Source organism: Halyomorpha halys, unplaced genomic scaffold (genome assembly GCF_000696795.3).
Source record: "Halyomorpha halys isolate HHAL.00 unplaced genomic scaffold, Hhal_1.1 Scaffold510.1, whole genome shotgun sequence".
Lineage (NCBI taxonomy): Eukaryota > Metazoa > Arthropoda > Insecta > Hemiptera > Pentatomidae > Halyomorpha > Halyomorpha halys.
In genome coordinates, this window is record NW_027115101.1 from 729,006 (window position 1) to 751,742 (window position 22,737).

Sequence of the window (22,737 nt, forward strand, 5' to 3'; positions counted from 1 at the left end):
AAGATAATCAGCAAAGATATTTGAAACTATTGAAGGGTCATCGGACAGTCGTCCGTTGACTAATATGGTCAAGCGGGGGTGGGAGAATTTGGACGTGAGTTTTCGAATTTTACTCCAAACGATGGCAGAACTAGTAGAAGCATTTATACTATTTTTTTAATCTCTACTTCTTTAAAGCACACAAAAAAGTATGTACAAACTGTTTTTATTATAAGCGTAAAGTTTACACTGTTCGTTTGTCGTGTACAAAAAATTAATCTGCTACTATATCTTAATGTAAAGGTATAGTTATTTTTTTTTAATTTATATTGTCGAGGTCACTCATAATATACCAGAAACCTTAGAAAAAAAATTAATTAATTATAAATTTTTCACCATGTTTTTGTCGGTGATTTAGATATAGCAGTTAATACTTAAAAGAATTAGTGTTAGGGTTCTATATTTAATAGGAAAAAATGAAATATTGAATCCTTGTATCCTTAATGTTAAATATTAAATCCCTGTTATTACACTTCAATTATATTTTAGTATCAGCACTAATGTTCATTCTGAAAACTGAAAAGTTAAAATTCATGAACTTTTATATATTAAATATACACTACTTCGTTTAACGGACGAGAAACGTCACAATTCACATTAAAAATAAAATCCTTAAGATTTAAAAATAAAGTATTGTGGAAACATCTAGACAGAAGAAGGATGAGGCAACTACAAACTTTTGATGACTACTAAACACTGAATTTCTTGATCTATACTTAGCTAATGTAACTGAGGTGATATCAAAGAAACCTAAGAAATGTTTGTTAAAAGGTATTGGGATAGATAAAGAGCCAATCACTAAAATTATTCGATAACCGGTAGGGCATAAGTGACGACTGAAACGTACATGGGAGGATTCTGGATCCGACTTTTTATAGTTTTTTTATTATATATTAATAAGAAACTATTTAGAATCACATGATTTTAAAAATTTTTAATTTGATTATTTGTTTTTGCAAAACGTATAAAATATTTTATGGTTAGGCAGAGTGCAACTAACTCGAAAAACGGAGTATGAAACCGGGTGTGGCAGATGATTATGATTTTTGTTTCACTGTAGCCGTGAGTCAACTCTGTGGGGTTCGGGAGCCCTCTGAGGTAATCCACATAGCCTCGTGAAGTTCTTACCCTTGATCTGGCAGTAGAGCATGGTTCTGATCGAATCACCTCCTTGCACAACCATCGAGCCAACGCTACTTATCATGAAGATTTATTCTGTTTACACTATTTGTACTATCACTTGCCTGGTTATGTACTTTTTCCTTCTCCACTGAATTTCTTTAAATATTAAAAATTTAATGAGAAAATTTAAACGTCCACAAATATACAGGTACCCGGTTAAGTCGAGTATATTGACATACATAAGTTACCCCATACTTAGATAAGGCCTAAAAGGACTCAAGTTAATGATAAGCAGTTTGACCCGCCTGAATGTTGCAGACCGGATTCATGGACTGCTATATCTGCGAGTGGAGTGCCTTATAAAGCCCACGATCCCACTGTTACTGGTGGCGAGATATAACATGTCCCCAGTTGTAAAAACTTTTCCCTACCCTCATTGAATTTTAAGGCTCTGGTTTTGTCAGGGAACTTTTTTTTCTCCTCTTTTATTTTTGCCAGTCGCTGCAACCCTTTGGTCGTTGGAGAAAGTAGAATTATATCAGTTATTAAAATTGTATTTGTTTTATTATAGTGACAATGTTTTTTAATTTCAACTCTTAATTTTTTATTAAAAATAAAACTATGTTACTGTGCGCTCATCATACAACTTTCATTTCCTATTATTCGAGTTGAAATTGATACTTAATAGTTTCATTACCAAAATTTCTTTTTATACATGATGACAGTCCTTCCTTATATAATTATTCAGTTTCTAGGTTAATAAAAAAAATATTAACATGTTTCCAAATCCTTATAGTTATTCAGGGATCAGTCAAAACGTCTGATGATTGTCATAACAGCCATAGAAACATAAAAAACATCAATTTTCCCCTCGAAATCATAACCTAATTATTTTGTAGTTTATATTTATCCATTTTTTCTGACTGCTAACTATGAGGAACGGCTATTTACTTCAAAGGAACAAAATTAGAAGTACTTTAGAGGAAGGTTTCTTGAAAATTCGACAATTAAGTATTTTAAGCCTATATTTTTACAGAATAAATCGAGCTGACATTAAATACTACTTAATCGTGCGTTTATGTGATAAGTTTAATGAAAATCGTAATAGCAGTTTTAGATAAATGGAAAAAGCATATAATGCTAGTGAAAGAGATTGAAAGCTATTAAAAATTATTTTTGTATTTTATAGTGAATGTTTCCAATCTCCTGATGTTGTATATTGTCTTATTATATATTGTGCTAGAGAAATATCTATATGGATACGCAATGTTATTTTCAGTTATTACTCCTATTATAATTTGGACTAAGGTCGACCCTGTTTACAACATAATCTTATTTAGCCTAATATCTGGGTATTAGATCGGATATCACTAATTAAATCTTAATATTCCCTGAATATTACAATAATATAATTTATGCAGATTACAAACACTGCATCCCATTATGCATTCTCTCTGTTTGCAATATTTAGTTTTACAAATGCCTTGTTATTGAAGCAGAAAAGAGGGTAATTTTTATTTCATAAAATTTCAGATGTAATAATATTTTATATTTCTGGTATATTTGAATTGTCTACAATTTTTTTACATATTTTTTTTATATTTATTGTGTTTTTATTTATTAAATTCTATAAAATGCGGTTCGTATTCTATTCGGGTTACTTTGAAACTGCTAGTGACACATTTTGCCTGTCACTGGAGGTGGTTGTTCCTATCCCGACAGATAGAAGCATGGTTAACCCACGTCATTTAATGTCTGGTTAGTGCTTTTACAGTTGCTGTTGCAATTTTCTAATCTATGTTCGAGATAGTATATATATGTATTTATGTAATAATTTTCTACTTTTAAATTATAAAAAGAGAAATGTATACTATGTAAGAATAAGAGAAGAATTAAACATAATTTCAGGCGTAATTTATAAATTTCGTTGGAGAAAATATTAGAGAAATCTAAAGGTATAATAATATAGCAATATTTAAAATTCGACCAGGTTATTAAAAAATATGATTAATATATTTACTAGAAATTTCTATTTTCAAGCTGCTAATTGACTCTACATTTAATCTTTGCTAAATAATATCTAAGCTTTGCTGTATTCCAATCGAAGAACGAGTAAAATTTATGGCTACATCCTACTAATTATTCTCTATTGATTAATAAATTCTCTGATATTATTGTTAAAACGCATTAATATTTAATAATTAATGGTAATCAAATATATTTTAATCGAAATATTCATTAGTTCCATAAATTAATAAATAATGTTTCATGTTCCAAAAATGCGATTTCTCTGTTTTGAAGAAATTTTTTAATCCACTTTAAATTTTTAAGAAGTTACCTTAAGGAGGAATTAAACTGGAAATGAAATTGCTAATATATGTAATCAACATGTTGCTAACTGACATTTTTGTAAGTTATCCTCTGAGAAATGTCAATAATTCTTGAGAATACATTTTCTCATTACATTTGATTACTATACATCGATTGGTTGCAAATGTTAATAACATCATAATTTACCGGTGTAAACAGTAGGCATCAAAATGTAACAGTTTAACCGGTATTTTCTTTTTTTTAACATAATTATTAATTTTTCCTTTAATTCGTACAGTCATTTAAGCATAATTATATTCTTCTAAGCTTAAAACGGCATACCTTCTAGCCAATCTTCATATTAATCTTCAACGTTCTTAATATGTATCGATATAAGATGTTCATAGTACTAGTACAAGAGCCCAAGAGGAGAAAAAAGGCAGTTATCTCACCCCAATTTTTGATTACTTTAATGAAAACTATGTATAACTAATAGTCAAAATTGCTGAGTCTGCCAAGTATAGGTAGGGGGAATAAAAAATGGCGGCTGTTTCAAAGCGATAAAAAAAACTAATTTTTCATTCGGAGCTCTATGTCTTAAAAAGTAGGAAAAACACAAGAGAACCTAAGAGAACGTCATTTAAAGAAGAGTAAATTTTATAAAATATGAGCCCTAATAGAGTTATTTACGTTAAATAGTTTTCGAGATATAGCTTTTTAAAAAGCAACATTTTATAAAAATGTTGTATGGGACGTACCAAAAGATCAGTAGTTAGTGAATTTATTTTGAAAAATGCATTTCTCAAAAACCATTTGACGTGCAGATGGCACTATTAGCACTCAAATCAAAGATAGTTTAATGAGCTATAAAGTAGTTTATGATGTTTATCTTAATAGATGAAATTTGCTAAAGTGAATAGATTTATAGTTGTTTGGACAAATTTTCATTTGCCAAATTTATATTCATTTGTGAATATCATAAAAACTACTACTCCTACGAAGATGAGTGTCATAAACTACTTTATAGTAAGTTAAATTTCCTTTATTGTGAGTGTTAGCAGATATGTGCGTCTTATGGATCTAGGGATATATTTTTCAAAAATCCAATATTTTATACGAACAACTAGAAATAAACATTTTGTGAGTTTATTTTGTCAAATATCATAAAAACTACTACTCCTACAAAGATAAACATAATGAACTATTTTGTAGTGAATTTAACTAGCTTTAATTTGAGCGCTGGCAGACATCGGTACGTCCAATGGTTTCTGAAATGAAGTTTTCCATAAATCAAATTTATTGTCCGAACAACTATAAATCAATTTTTTTTAGCAAACACCATGAAAACTACTATTCCTACGAAGGTAAAGGTTATAAACTTCTATATATTCCATTAAACTAGCTTTAATTTGAGTGCTAATCGACATCTGTACGTCACATAGTTCCTGAGATATAATTAACTAACTACTAATCTTTCAGTAGATTTTTAAGAAATTTAGCTTTTTAAAAAGCTATATCTCAAGAACTATTGGACGTAAATAGCTCTTTTAGGGCTAGTATTTCAGCAAATTTACTCTCCTTTAAATAATGTGCTCTTAGGTTTTTTCGTGTTGTTGGTAGTTTTTAAGATATAGAGCTCCGAATGAAAAATTAGTGTTTTTTTTTTTTAAGGTTTTGAAACTGCCGCCATTTTTCATTCCCCCTACCTATACTTGGCAGACTTATCAATTTTGACTAATAATTATACATAGTTTTCATTAAAGTAATCAAAAATTGGGGTGAGATAACTGCCTTTTTTCTTTCCGGCTCTTGTACTATACCACAATTTGGGCTCACGTAAATAATTTCTTCTCTTTGCAGAACTATCCCCACACCTTATTGATCTTTTTCTTTACTAAATAAATTTCCTCACTTAGATCAGTTTTGTTTTCAATCCTGTATTAAATATTCCTCTGGTTTTCCGTATAGTAAGTATTATTAAAATAATTATCCTTCCATTGGTGCTGTGGGAATCAATGCATTTCTAAAACTGAATTAAAAATTCAGTCAGTCCACCTGATTGTCCGAATTAAAATTCAGAAACTCAAAAAGCCTCGAGCTATTCCAAATATTAAAATGAGACATTGCATTAGGTTTTAGGAAGCTTAAAATTTCTTTAAGTTGGCAACATCCCGTGTGTACCGAGCTGCATTAAATTGAAAATTGGTGTAGAATATCAATTGTTATGATCATTGCCCTGGCTAGAAATGGCAACTAACTACTTTTATAAATATAAATTATAAAATTAAATTTAATATTAATTTATTTAGCCGTGTATAAGTCATCATTTGTAAAAGCAGTGAAAATGCAGGCTATAAATGTATAATAATATTTATTAAAATTAAATACAAAAACTCAGTTGCAAGAGAAGGTGTCTTTGTCTGGATTATCTTTTCCACAATAAATTGGTTCGCGTGTGAATCCAAAGTTAAATATGTATCTCGGCTGTTTATTGCGCCGCTTGGCGTGTTTCATACCCATTCAGGTGCGAGCCCTCACAGAGGCAACGATTGGCAACGCATCCTGACCGACTGTGTATATCTGCTTTGATATGTTTGTATGCGCGGTCGCTTTGGTTTGAGAAAGGCGGAGAATTTTTTTAGAAATGTTGGCTTTTTAGTAAGATACACACACGCTCTTTTATTATTTTTTTTTCTTAACAATGCAAAAAAAAAAATGAATGTTTGCAGTATAAAATAAGAGTTGTCAGGAAATAAAAATGCTAATTAATTTATCCCTTCAGACAAGTAATCGTTTCAGTTAAATTTGGATATTAGCAGTAGAATTTAATTCTCTCGGATTACTAATACCATCAACATTTATTTTGCCTGATTCTAAAACTCGGTCAGTATTTCGATCTCTCAATTTCATCTTCATAACCAGGTTGGCATTACACACATTATTCAAGTTGTTTTTTGTAATAAATTTTATTAAGTTAGATGAGGAAATACCCTCGGTTAAAATCATTATTTTTTCTTGTAAAGGAATTTTTGAATCATCCATTGGTAAGAGTTTTAAATACCGTCATGGATGTTGCAACAGTTGTGCAACACTCTTTTACGCAATAATATTCGATCTCTACAAATTTAAATCTACAGTTACATAAAATTTTGTATTGAAGCCTTTAAATTCTTCACTAATATCGTCTTTAACTAGTTGTTTATTCCTATACAACTTTTACCATATTTTTTGGAATTCTTTTGTTTGTTCATTAACAGAGGGGTCTGTTGTATAATTCAAAGAGTTAAAATATTTATTTATTCTCTCATAGAAGAATTTTTGGTCCAATATTTTTTATACAGTTATAAAATTCTTCAATCGACAAATATTCCTTTATTTTTATATTTTAATTACATAGTTTCTGCCGACGGTTAGGAGTCCCTTTCTTAAAGAAATTCTATAAAAAAATCATAACCTTACTTAATAACTATTATAAATTCTAATTATCAATTTCAAATTTCTATAAAATCAATTATTTAACAACAATAATACAAGCTTTGTTTAAACTGATGTGTGTTGTAACAGTAATTTATCCTATTGTCTAGATATATTATAAGGAAACACTTATATTTTTCTTGTAATTAGTATTAAGGAGTGTTTTATTCTACATAAAAACTTAATGACCTTTTTCAATGAAGTTTAAATATATCATTTTAAGTAAGCTGTTTGTTTAAATAATGAGTATCAAAAGTACCTGCAATTTTCGGTAGTAAAAAAAGCATTTTTGTAACTTGAAACAATGATTATTTTTAAATTACAGAGAAATTTTGTTATGTTATTATCAAATCAAAAAACAGAAATAATAAAAATCGCACACATTTAGACAAATCTATTCTGGTCCGATCCAGCTTTGCAACACGAATGTAAGCTAGGTCACGTGAACATTTGTCTGAGTGAACACTCGTCCGTTCGATAAGTCATTTTATGTATTGTACATGTTTGCTGCACGAATGTCTTAGCCTATACAATAAGGGGTTATTTTAGTTCGACGATGTCACTTATTTTGGATTAATTCGTTCCACTAACTCACACGAATTGGGTCAAATCCTTCACATTCAACTTGTAAATATAATTCTTCATGAATAAAATACCCATTTTCATATTAAAATAGAAATCCGCGGACCTGAACACTTATCTAAAGTGTTTTGGAAGTACCAGTCGATTAAGTGAAATGAAATAGGCTTTTTCTACTTTTTTCTTTTATATCCATTATTTCTGTACATGCTATTGTCAATTGAGCAAGTAGCAATGAACATAAATATCATTCAAGTAAAAAAAATCATATCTCAGGCCTGAGGGAAAAGAGTGTACAATAGTAACCGCTTTCCTGGCTTTAACTGTTTTTTAATATTATTTAAGTAGATCCCTCTGTCTTTTTCTTTTTTTCCTTAAAGTGAGACCTGAGTAATAATAATTCCAACCGTTTGGAGCATTATCTCTTAATTTTTTATTATACACTAGTGTGTTTATGTACTTTGTACCAACAAGCCCGCGAGAAGAGCTTTGTGATCCATTATAAACTATATTTACATAAATAAAGTGGATACATTTTATTTCATGATAATTTCTGTAAGTAGCTGCATAGTTTACTTTAATGGAGGTGTACATATAAACCACACAAAGGCATAATATAAATCATTATTTTATGTAAGAAATACGCGTAAATAATATGAGATAAGATTTATTCCTTATAGATAGATATATATCTATAAAAAATCTTTTTTTTTAAATGAGATTAAGATACAAGTTGATCTGCATGTTCACTAATCACGATTTTTTTTAAATACACTTTTTATTCATAATTAATTAAATTAACTAAAGGTGAAAGAAGTTTCTAAAAAAACAGTTCAGACACATTGGAAAATTGGAAATATCCCAAAAAGCCCGATCCCATTCCGTAGTACACGGCTTTGCTGTTGTATTATTAGCAGAAATAAATTATCCTTATTTTTATAATCCTTTTTTACATCTCAAGAAACAAGTAAATACAAATTTTCGTAGCAAGGGAAAAATAAAAAATTTTTAGTCTGTTTAATTCTATTTATTCGAAAAATTTACCATCTCTTATTGTTAATAGTTATAAATAATGGGTGAATATAAGATATTAATGAATCTAATAACTGTTGATTTTTCTACAGTTGTTTTGACAATAACCGAATTTCACTTTCACTTACTTGTGAAATATAAGGGAAAATATTGTAATCCTGAATAATGAAAAAAAATAGCTGCTTTGAAATATTGGGTTCAGTACTTTGTAAACAAGTACTGTTTATAGAACAATGGTTAAACAAGGAGGTGATTTTTAAAAATTACTCTCTACCACCAGATTTTTCTCTAATTAAAAACACTCATTTTGCATAGGAGTGTACATAAACTATTATTTCATTGCTTCTCATAAATGAAAAAGTTTAGGTTTTTATTTGTTACTAAGGTATTATTGTAGTCAATAATTTCCTTCTCTGCAATGGTACTTCTTTAGACTGTTATAATGCTAGTAGGATTTTCAATTAGTAACCAGAGTCTACTGTACAATATAATGAATACGTCAAATGGAAAGGAGCAATATCGTTATTTATCTGGAATATTTCTGTTGTATATTATTGTGTTTTTATGCTGTATTTTATGTTTTAAGACTGAAGAGATTCCCATTCATAATTCCTGTTATTCACATATAGATTTTCACATGAATATTTTATTATTGTAAATTCCTAGCTATCCTTCAGTTCTTATTTTTGATTTATTAATTTAACAATGCTGCAACGAACGTAACTTAAAAAAAAATGAAGTATATAATATAGTATGGAAAGCCCTTCTTCTAATATTCACTAGCAATATTGGAAATTGGCCGAACTGCCAAAGACCTGAGGAAGTGGGCAAAGTTGGATAATGGATCGCCCCATTCGAAACATTATTTACAAAGTGTAATCGAATTAATTGCGGCAGCTGCAGGTCGGTAAAGCTACCCTGGGAGGGGTCTGTAGACCCTACAATATTAAGATAGGGTCTGCCCCTGAATCCACAAGTTCTTCTGAATAAGTCACAACTGTGGCTCCCTAGAATGTTTCATTGTGAATGTTTCTCTGTCGTGGAACTGTTAGGTGAGTTGGCAGGATACGATTTATAGCAAACAACAAAAAACAAGTTGTGTTATAGTGTAGCGATTTACTGATTTATTTTTGCTACTATGGGACAAGTCTGCGGGAACTATTGAATACTACAACGTTAATGAAACCCGGTAAGAAAATTGATCTAGAAATAAATTCGGAGAAATGAAAATAAATGGTTATAAATGTAACAGAGAATCCCTTTAAATGCACAAGAATTTAAAATACTGAACCGCTCGTGTTCGCTCGTGACTACAGCGTTTTTGGTTCGAATCCAGCCTGAAGGGTGTACTTTTATTTCTAAATGAATAAAAACATGACTCCCCATCACGGTTAGAATAGGGTGGTATACTGTAGATAACCTCCTCTCACTATATGACAGGAATGAATCAATCAATAAACAGAAAGGTTTATTAAAATAAAAATAACCTTTAATGGAAAAAAAAACTTTACTCTTTCTAAACTCGAACTTATCACGTTCATAATATTTCCCAATTGAGCTTCCAATTATCTTCATTACTCATAAAAACCATACAATGTAAACCTGTATTTCCTGAAATCAATCCCAATGACAACTTAGCCATTGGACCTTTAGCCTTGTTTATTGTCCTATTACTTATAAAGTGAGATTGGGACTGTTAATAATTTGGGTTTTTAATAGTTGTTATTAAATTAGTTTTTATGTTGCACCCAGTCTTTGTATATAATATCATAATATATAAGATTTTCAGATATTAGAATGGCTAGAAAAGTTTCAGAGTTATGATTTTCTTACGTATAAATAACAAATTGTGCACATTATTAGATAAGAAATTTTTAAAAGCACCTGGGGATTTTAATACGTCATACTAAAACTGATGGGAAATCCAAGAACACAGAATCCTCACAACGTATGAGGTATATAAAGCCGCTAAAGGCCGGATAAGAGTTAAATTAAAACCTGCTGAAAACTCTTCAGTATCCTTTTATGTTGAAAAAAAAAGTTTTTTTCCCTGCTTTTAGCATAAAACTTTTAAACTAACACTTTGAAAAGTGTTTTAGGAAAAGTTTTCCCCTTTGAATTGAATTTTCTTCTGGAGCCATGGCACTGGAGCGTTAGTCGAGTACGAAGAGAAGCATAAAACAAAATATCAATAAAGGAACAGTTTATACAAACTGCTTCGGCATTTTTTATTTATACTATTATTAATTACAGTATTTCGTGTTAAGCCCACCTGTAGCTTAAAATTTGTGTGTCACGCAGTTAATTAGCCACAGACTAATATGCCAGCCAATTTGCTCGGCTCCAATATATCATGAAAAATATATTTTAAGAAGTGAAATTTTATTATATTATAGCGCAGGTAAAATTCAAAACTAATTCCTGTGTTCGATTAGTCAAACTTCCACTTCTGTTGTAATTTTTAAACCTAATAGGTAATAGTGGACAGCAATTAAATATCCGATTCATATATCATGAAACATAATACTATGCCAACATCCAATAATTTTCACAAATTCTCACAGAATGCGCCACGGATTTTTGTATTTCGTTCTTATCTTTAATTTATGATGTTCCAGTTGATTTAAATATTCTTTTCATTATAAGATAAAAAAAAAGTGTTTAATAAGAAATGATTTTGATCTCAGATATATTTTATTAGGTTTTGGTGTTTTTGTTGATAGTAGGATGAAATTGGGATTTTTTATTTATTTTTAAAAGGAAATTTATTTTTAGAAAACGAAAAAGGAAGTTTTGATTAATTATAAAAAATGTCACCAAGGAACTGTATGCATATTTAATAAATAGGTATCGAGAATCAGCTACAGTAGGAGGGTAGTTTTAAGTACTTATGAATCCTACATTTCCCTGAGCGTGTACTGATATTCCTTACCCCTAAGAAGCCGTTCGTAGGCATATTACATATGTTTACACTCAATTTCATTAAAATGGCCTCATTTCCTAAAACGTTTGACCACTCTCTCCCCTATTATGTAAAGAACTGTTTATAGATTAATCTATTAATTTAGCTGTTACCTAGCATCATGAAAGATAATCGATAAAATAGTTCTAACAATAATTACTCACAAAAGCATGTGTTATCGGACACTCGTATACGAACGGTTAGGAACCCCTGGTATAGAGTCAATATGTGATCGTCGAGTGTTAGTAGGTGTAATGCAGTTTTTAGAATTTCGTTAAATATGTATCATAGTACTTTTGTTAATGATGGTAGTATTTTTGGTTCAAATATTTACAATTTTCTTTTTAACTATAGTCTGCGTGTTTGAGAAGTGTGTGCATTTATTTAAATAGGATGAAAGAATTAACTTTAAAAAGGAATATTTTATCTTTGGATCTCTGCATAAAGCTTCTATATTCACTATGACGTCTCGCGTGATTTCCTTTCTGCGCCTTTACTAAAGCTGTTTTTAGCTACTATAAGTAATCTTCTGGGAATATCTAATAGAATATAAATTTATGGAAATTTGCTTTCTTTAAAACAATATTTTTTCGTATATTTTAAACTTATTTATAATGTTAAATTAATAAATGTTACCATGCTGGTTGTTGCCATATATATATATATATATATATATATATATATATATATACCAGATTGGCCTAGTGCAAAAGACACCTCTCATTAATTACAATATTATAATTATTGAATAACTTTAAAAAATAAAAGTAAAGGATTTAATTGTCTTAATAGTTATTTTTTTTTAAGAATGAAAGGAAAAATTAACAAAGACACTAATATTTAAATAATTTGACAAAAAAGCTAATAAAATCAATATTAATGATAATAATAAAATTTGATAATTACAGAGCTTATTTTGGAATATTTGCAAGAGACTGGGATCATCAGCCGTTTCGCTTTTAACTCGAAATGGGTTTTTTGTAATATTTTTTGATAAATTCATTTATGATTACTATTGTCGTTCGCGATAATTTATTATTTTTTACTAACAACAAGCCATCTTACAACAACTTTATGATATCGATCGTTCGTTTGAATAATTAAGTAGATATCTTGCAACTACAGATAGTGCAGGAATTTCTTCTCGATAGCATAAAAAAAAACTTTATCATACCTAATGATGTCTCTTTAATGAGTGAAAGATCTGTAAGACAAAAATTGGCAGATATAAAACCTTGTCTCTACTTACCCTTTCATAATCGATGCAGATGTACTTTTATTTAATCCTTGGTATGATTCCACACGTTGCACTTTGCTATCTAAAATGGTCGTATGGAATTAGTTGTTGGCAATTTGCCTGGAAATCAATATTCCTCTAAAATTTTAAAATAGCAAATTTCGTTTTTGCGATTTCTCAGTATTGGTCTGCTTAATCCCCCCCTCTCCCTCAGAGAGTTTGGTAGATAAACTGAAAACGTAAATCACACTTTATTGTTTAAACCTTTTTTATTTCGTGTACTTCGAGTAAAAAAAAAAAATTGTCCTTAAGACATGACTGTTATAACTTGCCTCTCAGCTGCGAAGAACTATTTTAAAGTATTCCCACACTGACAGCGACTGGTCCTCATTAGGTTGGAACAGAGCGCTGGACTAGACAGTGGTATACCACCATGGACAGACCAATTCTCCTGATTGATTGGTAGTGCTGTCAGTGCATCAACTGCTTTATGTCCAATCTGTGAATCGACTGTTGGTCCAAACTGCTGTTGGGGATGGAAATCAGTATCATCTGTCATTGTTCAATTGCAAGATCGATAATACAATTCGGCAGAACTTTCGTAGACTACACATCCTTATATAGGATTACCGAATAACTAACAATTGGTTTCGGGTTTAAATTTTGAATGTTTTCTTTTTCTTTGTATTTCTTAATAAACTAAAGTACTTTTTTAAAACTGTGCATAATACTGGATTGTTGCTAGCCCCTTGAGTTATTTGCAATACATATAATGGACCATAATGATTAGGAACCTGAAGGAGTATGAACAGTCTGCCTTCAAAAGAATTTCAATTGATAAAAAAAAAGCAGTTCGGGTCGTGAATTACTACTCATTCAAACTTAACAACAATAAACTATCTCATAAACGATTTTATCTTACCGTATACTGTCTTTACGGAAGTTTTCAGAAACTGGCAATGTTTTATCTTTGTAGCTAAAGGGGTAAGATTTTGGAATGAAAAGACGCATATCTGTTATGGGCAAAATGTGCAAGAATGGAATGTTAAGGTTTTTGTGGATGTGTTTATTTGTAACGTAATAAGGAGCATCAAGGATATTGGATTGTAAGGATTGGATGCGGGAGGAATTTGATGGTTTGGTGAGCCCCAGAGCTCAATTCCATATTTCCAAATTGTCTGATTATTGTAGTGTATTATAATTTTTGTCGTGAATGGGATGTTTAGAGCGTTTGTCAAGTAGGTGTTGTAGCAATCGAAATCTACAAGCAGTTTCTTGTCGTTTCAGTCTTGTATGTGGATTCCAAGTAAGTCTCTTGTCAAGATGGAGTCCTAAGTATCCCATCTGTTCAACAGGCGTTAGTGGAGTATTTGGTAAGGATACTGTAGGACAGGAAGGTAGAGGTTTACGATGGAGAGGAATAGATTTAAAAGGTATTGAATGAATTGTCATTTAAAGTAACTTGCTAAGGTTTCAAACTGAATACAGATCGGGAATCTGTATTTCCAGGTATAATTTTCCCAGCTTATATACCTCTGAATGTCTCACCTTCATACGATATTTTTACGATATAGCCAGTATTCAAACTGGTTAGCAATTCCTTCTTTGAAACTTAAAGAAAAAAAAAATCTGAAACCCGCTTCTTCTTCTCAGAGTGAACGTGGCAACTTCAAAGATTTGGATTACCTCTTTATTGCACCAAAAATTCAAAATAACACATAAAATTGTATGAGCGATCAAATATAGACATAAGTAAATACTTTTAAAACACTCTAATTATTAATAAAAAAAATATGAAGACTGTTAGACAATGAAATTAAATATTGGAAAGAAAAAATATTATTCATCCCGTTACTCGGTAATCCTCATGTCGATGTAAACAGTTGCTTATCGTTTCAGTTCATTCAACTTTAGATATTGTAGAAAGATATCTTGATTGTCCTAATGTATTTCCGTGAAAGGGGCTACATCCTTACTGCACTATTTAGATCAGTTTAAGTGCTTCTATCTGAGAGAAAATGTTTGAACTAAAGGCCTGATAATTTACTTTTTGCGTAATAAAAATTTATATAAGGGGATCTTGTCAAATAGAAAAAATGGCCTAAAATGGAGTAGCCTACCAACTTATTGCAGCTGATCCTAATGGGTGTTATGAGGCGATGAAAGAAGTAGTGGCGTAAGTCCACATAAACTCTATTTTAGTAGAACTTGTGTAAAAACCCTGCGATTAAACATTCACAATTGGTAAAAAGATCTTTATTTATTTCTCTAACTTTCGGTTTTAGAAGGAGACGTCCATCCAACGACAGATAGTATTTTTTTTCTAACATTTAAATATTTTCTGATAGTTCAATCCACATGCAGGTGTAAGTTTCAGTTTAATATTAATGAAATTAAGTTTTATTGTAACTAATTTTATACAGTTATAAGAAATATTTGTTGCTATGAGGTGAATACAGCCCAAAACAAGCCACAGAGCCATGTGTCAACACGTTGGAATCTACCATCAAGTGCTAATCCTCAATTAATCCTACAGAGCAATAATTTGTATCTCAATTTCCAGCCTTCAACCTTGTAACGTGTAAGGCTAAGAGACAATTGCTGAGCAGGCTGAAAGAGAAGCAGCTTAGAGGCCGGTACACACGTTTCCAGCAACAGGACAAATCTGAACTGGTAACCCACCACATAATTGGGTTTGCAAGCTGAAAACAATTAGAAAGTACTACTAAGTAAGAAATAAAATTAATATTCAACTAGATGTCTGGCTTTAGAGTCCCATTTTACAAACAATTGTGGTGGCCTTAACAATTCAATTTTGACTTTTCAACAAGTGAACTGATCTCTCCAATCGATTCTAATTTCTCACATCAAAATTCATTAACATACTAATATATATTGTATAAAATTCTGGTTAACCCTTTCAACTAGTTATTATTTTAGTTTTTATATTAATTTAAAACTTAACATTATTCTTTTTACGCCTTCTGATAGGGTTTATTTAAATCGCAAAGAGGTCTCACTTCCCCATACATTGGAATCTCGGCGTACACGGACGTCAAAGAAACTGTTTGTTTAGTCTCTCTTAGCAGATCAAGTGGTAATTCCAATTCATCTGTACCTGCCACCGTTAATTTCGATATCAGCCCATTTGTTGATATTGTAATGGACATTACAACTGCGCCTTCTATCGATCCCCAGTTCCTTATATTTTCAAAGTTTCTCACACAGCTAAACTTATATTGTAGTCGTTTGAGATCGCCATCCCAATCATCTTGTCTTTCTTATATATGAAGAGATTATCTGGTATGTTATGACGCACAATGTGATCCGTAATAATATACTCCTCCTGATTCCTTTATGGGATATATTCAAAGTACCCTTCTTGTATTATAGTATGGCCCACTGATTTTTTTTAACGCTGCAGAAGCTTCTCGTGATATCAAAATACTGCCCAAAAGGAAAGTTGCTGGTCATAATCTGCAGAGTGCCTACCTGTTCCGACCATCCACTAGTGTAAGCCACCGATCACCACTACCTTCATTGGACCCTTCACCTAACCTTATAATACCAAAAGGCAGTCCAAGGAATTCCTTTATTTCCAGTTATACATATTCCTTACCTCACTATATATATGTATTATTTTATCCATTAATAAATTCAGGATGGTACGAACAAAAAAAAAATGCAGAGGGGATTTATAATACAGCCTATAATATGGTCTTCATATAATATTATAATAAGACCAACTTATAGTAAGGCTCCCAATTGAAAAAATAATTTTTAAAAAGTGAGTTACACCACTTTTCCTTTCATTTCCTCTTATGATACTAAGTTTCTCTAAACTGCAAGGTATAACTTATTATAGTTAGTAAAGTATTGAAAATATTGAAAAAACTCATTTACGGATATACCGTAACACCCTGCAAGGGATACCACAGCTCAAATATATTTTAAATTAGAGTTAGCCTTTCCAACGTGATGGTGTGTTCGTGACACGCCTCAAGGCTGTCACTCGAACAGGTACGCCGCAGTGCAGGCTGACACCTGTGTGATTTACCATCACCGCTCTTTGATGGATGGTTGGAATTCTCCTCTTACAATGAGAGGAGAAAATCGATGATTAAAAAAATAACTCTTATTTTTACATTATATTATTCATGAGATTTATTGATAAAGGAAAAAAAAATATTAATTTTCACCATTTAGTTTTACTTTGTAAAAAAGTAGAACTATGCAAAGTTATGATAGTTCAATTTAGCGCTGAACAAAATAGATATGTATTATTTATACAATAATACTGTTGCCACTTTTCTTGAAAATCACGAAAATTTCTCATTGATTTTCAAATCCCATTTATTTTATCTTTCTTCGAACCTCTTTAAATGGAATTAAAAAAAAAAGTTGTCGTGCCAATGATCGGACCATTCCAATTTAATTGGTATTATAACTTTTATTTGTATCAAAAGTACTTATTGAATTTCGCTGGTGGTGTATATAAACTGTTTTCTAGAAACTCTTGAAAGAAAGAAAACTTAACAAAACGATTTTGTGATTTTTTTATTGTATCAATATTTCTTGAATGTCTATAATTAAACTTTTTTACAGCATTCCTTGAAAAGATACATTTGTGAAATGTATCTTGTTACTTTTATGTGAAGAGCTCTACTTAATTCATCTTCATTCAGTTGAGTGCTTTGAAAATTACCTATTCCATGAGCTCGAGAGTTATAGGTTCTAACTAAGAATTTCAACAGTACGTTTCACTTACTTTGTTAAATGAAAGGTTGAAATATAACAATTAAAAAAAATTATTCTGGTATGATGAGTTATTTATTATAACACATATAGGATTCACCGGATTGAAGACTTAAAAAAAAAAAAAGAGAGAAAGGAGTGTGAAATGAAACGCTTGAAGACAATTCAATATATTAGACACTTGATATAGTAATATTGTGTATTAAAAAATTATTTCTCGTAATTTTCGTACTTACTTTGAATATTTTTATTGACTCATGGAAACAAAATATATGGTATAGCCATTTCTGATTATAAAGGAAAATTGCAAAAAATTGACATTATGTGTGTTCAGATAATTGACCGTTTGTGAATTGTAAGGAGAGAGTCCGGGTTGTGGCTTTCAAAAACAAAAACCGTTTCCAGCTATTTATTGACGGCTAAAATGTCGACCTATAGTCCAGGTCTCCATTAGGGCTGTTGCGATTAGTAAAGGTTTACACTGATATACTATTTTTTGTAAATATCAATACATTTAATGACAGTGTTTTTCTTAAAAATACAAAATATTGTATGGTGGATACAACATACTCGTAATAGGTATTAAAATTCAAATTTTAGTGATTGAATAAGAAACATTTTTTAGGTAACCAATATATTTATTAATAGTGAAATCAAAATAATTGTCCAATACCTTCGAAAAAATTGTTCGCCTTCCAACCAAATGCGACGTGTTATGCATATTTATTGGCATTATCAATTTTCAGCTTTGCCAAACAGCTATCGGAGAAGTTACGGCAGTAGTCACAAAAAGCCTGCTTATGATTTCGCCTTTTAGGGAAGGAGTGGTAGAGTGGAGTAGCGGTCAGCATTGATTAAGAGCTCCTTGGCGACTGTGACGGCCGCCCATCAGGAAACCATTACCAAGGGGAAATTGCACCCAGAAATTCAATTACTAGCAAATATAGCAAGGCCCCCCTCCTTATTAGAATTTTGGCTCTGGAAATTATATATTAGGCTGTCTGGTGACAGTTGTCGCTTGGGTAAGTGCTCTGCTAAATCCAATGGGGCTGTTTGTGTTGATGCTGAGGGGTTATGGGTTGATCAATCGTACCTATTGAGGATTAGTATTAAAAAAACATCAAAATTATTTTATTTTTTCTGCCAGGCGTAAAGCTGAGCCTAAAATCAGGAGAACCGGATAAAACTAGTTGCGTTAACTGACATATTCGACTAATGGGAATGTAAAGATGGCCACTCAATCCCTAAAGCACAACTGCCGATAAAGCACATATGATAAAAGATGACAGCAATTTTTTTATTGATGAATGAGAAACCTTTAAAGAATACTAGGTGTAAAAGTTTTAATGTATGAAAAACGGTCTCATTCCTTTCAGAAAATCCCCTCCAGAAAATAGTAGTAATTGAAAATGAAAAGGAAAACATCTGGTGCATTATGCGTAACACAACATTCACTTATTGCCATGGAAGGCGATTATTTAAAACAATAAAAATATTGATGTACTTTAATAACCTAAAAACAATAATAATTCACTATAACAACAATCCTCATCCATGTGTATTTATGATTATATTTACATCATAATTAGTCAAACTTTTAATTTTACAAGGGAAATTATGTCATTATCCACATGGCTGAAAAGAATTGCTTTACATTGTTTTCATTTTATTATCATTCATTATTGGTGCATTCTTCTCCTCTCTTTAGCACAAACATTGTTCTATATTTCTTGCTCCCTCTTTGGACCTTATATATATATACCCTAACCAAACAGCACACAGGACATGAGCCAGTGTGCTGTTTGGTTACCTCCCTATTTATATGTCCCACTTTGTCTATTGTGTAATTTAAATTAAACTCGGTGATATTTTCTATGATTTGACTGTTCTAAACACATTTATTTCGTCTGATTTTTATGTTTATATGTTCAGTCTATTTATAATATTGGCGTAATGTGTATTTAAGTGTTTAGTGTCAGATTTGTAGTTTACTGTGTCTTGGATGTTGTTTGTTTTTGTTGGTTTCTTCCAGAAATCTTCTGCTTTTTGTGTTTTGTGCTGCATCTATTATTTTAGTTTTTTCAAAGTTGAATTTGTGGTTCAATTTTATGCTGTGGTAGGCCAGTGCTGTGCAATTTATGTTTTTCGTATTTCTACAATACGCAGGCTGCATGTTGCTTGATTCTAGTTTCCAGTTTTTTTGATGTTTCACCAATGTATACTTTCTCACAATTTTTACAATCTATCTTGTATATTGCATTTAATTTTTCCATCTTATTAATTTTGTCCTTCATGCTGCACATCTTACTTTGTAATCTCAAAAAAACTCTTCAAATAATAATAGTAATTGAAAACGAAAAGGAAAACATCTGGTGCGTTACGCGTAACACAACATTCATTTATTGCCTTGGAAGGCGATTATTTCAAACAATAAAATTCAATTTATCTGTTACCATAAAAATTGGTATTTTAGGATTTCTAGTTAATGAGATGGGAAATATCAACAGTTTCACAAAATATAACAAATATTTTCTGTCTTAGTAAAAGCTTTGTTTAACTGGTTACGGACAATGTACACATTGTTAACACGTTTCAATGGCATTTCCCGGAATTCCAATTATCCATAGGCATAACAAACTATTGTGGTGTTCTCAATACAGAACATTTAGTATAGGGTTTCTTCTTCTGATCTTGCTATTTTTTGATTCTTCCATTATGTCATTTGATGTTGATTGATTATAAATTTGACCGATCTAACTGCAGTGGGAATGGGAGATGATTATATATTGCTTACAAACAACGTTGTCTGGTACGATGTTATCATTTATGGTACACAATTAGTCGAAATCATTATATCTAATTAATTTTATATATATTATTTTAGTTCTTTCATTATAGTTTTTCGTAATTTGGTATTGAAACTAATATATATTTCTTTTTATTTATTAAAATAATTTATTAAACAAATGTTTCATTTCACCTTCTTATATGAAAGAGAAACAAATTATTTGAGGTTGAACCAACTGAAATCTTTTTTTGTGTTTTTATGAGCTATATCTATTGTTTTTTTCTGGACGCCTGAAAAACATAAGATTCTATCTCTATCTAATTGTTATGCAGAGTAGCATATTATTGCAATGATAATGAAATGAAATGATATAGCCTTTTATTTATGAAATAAATTAAAATCATACTAAATAATATATAAATGTTTAAAAAAGATAGAAAGAAAAAATAAATTTATATATATAATAGTTGACAAAACATTAACTTATATCAATGTTATTTCCACCTTTCTGTATTCTTTCCTGCATAGGCCTTCCCGGGGTGACCAGCAGGGTATCGCTCCATCTTTTCTTTTGACGTCCTTTTCTTCTTTGAAGGTCGTAAGGAGTCCATTCTGTGGCAATTTTAGTACATCTGCCATCTTCGCACCGAAGGAGATGCCCTGCCCATTTCCATTTGTTCAATCTTGTCATCTTCAGTGTGTGAGTGAGTCCTGTTTCTTTCTGGATCCAAGCATTTTTCATTCGATCTCTTTTTCTCACATTCACAATGCTTCTTCTAATATTATTTTGCCACACCTGTAATTTCTTCTCCTGAGCTATAGTCACTTACCACGCTTGGCATCCATAATTGAGCTAATGCAACTCTTGAAGACCTCCCTTTTCAGGTCAATCAGGTTTTTCCCTTTATTATATGCCCAAGGGATCAAAACGTTTCCAGCTAATCTCCTCTGTACCTTCTTTGCTCCTCTATCTGTGAATGATATTAACTGACCCAGATAAATATACTCTTCAACATATGCCAACTTATGGTTGTTAATTTCATACTCCTCGTTTACGCCTCATGATTTTCGTTTTGCAATAATAATAAACCACTTGAAAACAGGGAGATGGTTCGAGATTTTGTTGTTAAGAAAGGAATGTGTAATGAAATATCTGAGTTCATCCATAAAGATGAAAGTGATTTAGTTCCTGGCTAATTAAAATATTATATTGTAAAATACAATGTCACAGAAGTATTGGCTGATTCCTTATTGAGTGTAATTTCCAATACCTCGTACATGTAAATATTATTGTAACGTCCTATTGTATTATCACGTATTATTGTAAATATTAGTATCTGAAATATATATTTTTAATAAAAACAACGTTTATTAGTAATTCTAGATTTATATTGGTTTGGGATAGGGTGACAGTATCAGGATGTGGTTAAAATCGATTAGTAATGTTATCCATTACGGGAAATTATTTATTAAGTTGATGCAGTTTAACAATGGAGAATTTGTTGTTGTATTACTGTGTTTTCCCATAATCCAGTATCTTGGTAAAACTATCGCCCATTTAACGCAAGATCATTAGCTTGTAGTTCGGTTACAGTTTGAACTGACCCCTCAACCCAAAGGCCAAAAGATCTAACTTGTGACGAGGAAATTGGAACAACGGACTAGCCGAATCGATATGTCAACGCTCCTAGGTCAACAGGCTCCGGCTACTGATAGTGGACGACAAGTTCAAAGTCGGCCTTAGTCAAGACTCAATATCTTCATTGTATTATCATTCCCAACCTTGTCTTTTAAAGTTGAGGGTTTATAAGTTCTACGTTTATTAAATAAAAGTATATATCGATGATTTCTAGGCTACATGGATATTTTTTTCTCTTAGAAATCCCTTGGATATTTTTAATTTACATTAGAAGAATTTTAAAATTCAAAGACTAAAATTTAAGTGTACAAGTGCCATTGATAATGTAAAAAAAATATTGAACAAAAATTTCTATCAAAATACCACTCCAAGATTTATTTAAAATGATAAGTAAATAAAACAATTGGATTTTCAGGCTGGTGGCGTAAGAGGGCTCGAGTAATTACTTATACTAATATATACATCAACTGCAATGTGTTGACATGTAAGAAAAGAAAAAAATACAAAGGACCTAAATTAGATGTCTTATCTTTTTATAAAACACGACCATAAAAATATGCTACTGGCCTATTGATGAAAAAATGAATAAAAAGATCTAACAAAGCCGGAGGTTCGACATCAGTACTGCTATCAATCTTTCCAGACATTCTTCTCTACATTGGACGCCATCAAAACCAAAATCAGATAAATATTACATCCATCTATGTTTCTCCAACGCCTCAGACGTTATTTAGTGTTGTACACTTTTTTTTTTTTTTTTTTTAGTAAATATAGTTGTATTTGCTCTGTAATTTCTGTTA